Source organism: Coptis chinensis, unplaced genomic scaffold, assembly GCF_015680905.1.
Source record: "Coptis chinensis isolate HL-2020 unplaced genomic scaffold, ASM1568090v1 utg8755_pilon_pilon, whole genome shotgun sequence".
In the NCBI taxonomy this organism is placed as follows: Eukaryota; Viridiplantae; Streptophyta; class Magnoliopsida; order Ranunculales; family Ranunculaceae; genus Coptis; species Coptis chinensis.
Genome location: NW_028238187.1, coordinates 41,315 through 42,867, shown reverse-complemented (window position 1 = coordinate 42,867; position 1,553 = coordinate 41,315). Strand labels below are relative to the sequence as shown.

The following is a 1,553-nucleotide window of genomic DNA, read 5'->3' as shown; positions in this document are numbered from 1 at the left end:
AAATTGAGTTTGTTCTTATGTTCAGGATTCATATTTTTAAGCTGTGGGTTCCCTTTTACATAATTAAGCTTGTGCGAAATGTTTTACTCAATTCTAGGATGGGGCAGGTCGTATCGGGAAAATGCTTTTCGCAAGGCAAGGAAAGGAATTTGACTATGATTTAAAATAGGTAAAGTTGTACTTATAGACGTAACACTTTTACTTTTTTTAGTTCAAGATATGATCAAAAGAAAACAAAAATCCTACAGGTAAAACATGTTCTACAAGTAATTTCAGAATCGATGTGGAGATCCCCCGATGACAAATCTAGAAGCCAAAACCAGTATAATTTATCACCATTCACTGGACTGTTACAGAGCCATCCTGCTTCATTTTCATGAGGCTGCTCTCAATGTTTCAAATACAGGTTTATACATGCGTGCAAGGCCATTATATGCTTGAACATCGTGTTGGAGTTGTCGTAAAAGCTTCATGACCTCGCCAGAAAAGTTCCTCCGCTCTACTTTTGTTCTTTTGCAAGTTGCCCCTCAAGTAACAAATATTCATCCAGTGTAAACTTTAGCACCTCGCAACATTTCCACGATCTTTCTCGGCTTAAAAATCTTGATCGACCTTTCATAAGCACCCATAGGTAGTATGCTAGTCTTTTCAGTTCTTGATTTATCCAGTAAACCACGGAGTTCTTCATTCTACCTAAGACAGTCTTTGACCTGGTTCTGCCATTGTACCACCACTGCGGTTGCTTCTTCATAAGAGGCCGAGATATTATAATTTTCCTCAAAAAGCCTCTCTATCTCTGAAGATTGTGAGTCGATCTCCATCAGAAGTTTCTGACGACTATTTTCCAGTCTCTCAACCATGATTGCCATATCATGCAATTGTTTCTCAAATCTATCCTTGTCTTCCTTTGAAAGTTCCTTGTTAGCAGCTTCATCCATAGCTTCTGAGGTCTTTTTTGATAAAGCTGCAAGTCTTTCTTCCAACTCTTGCTTTTCAACAATAAGCAACGAATTCCTAGATTGCTCCTCTGCTAATATTCGTTTGCTCTGCTCTTTGTAGTTCTTCACTTGCTGCAACTCAGAGTTCAAATTGGCCAACTCTTTTTCCATGCTTTGGAAATGATCTTGTGAGATACCCATAGAAGAGACAAGTGGATTCATTATTGCTTGTTGCTGTAAAGAATTTAATTCTGCTCTCAAAGCCGCAAAGATCTTCCTCGGTTAAGATCGCTCCCTCTTCGCCTCCTTCAATCTCTTCTTGACCATCCGGTGGGCTGAAATCCTCCCGTCGCAGAATCGCCGTGCATCTTTTTCCATGGCCACATCCCCGAAGAGCTTTCCTCGGTGAGGGCACAATCGCTCGCTTCCGTCATTCAAACGCTTTGTGCATCGCGATCGTTTTCAATTTCCTTTGCTTGAAGCTCGAGAGTTGGCCACCACTTTGTGATCTATTGATTCCCAAAGACGGAAGTGGATTGGAAGAAGATTGGAGATCGTGGCCCCGATGATGCTTTGCTTAGTCTTTTCGCGCTCTTTTTGACGAATTTCTTCCAA

General features: G+C 41.0%; 1 pseudogene; it reads right to left on the bottom strand.

The window, feature by feature from the left end:
• Nucleotides 1-307: 307 nt before the first annotated feature.
• LOC147472739 (uncharacterized) lies at nt 308-1,316 on the bottom strand (annotated as a pseudogene).
• Between the last annotated feature and the right edge of the window lie 237 nt (nt 1,317-1,553).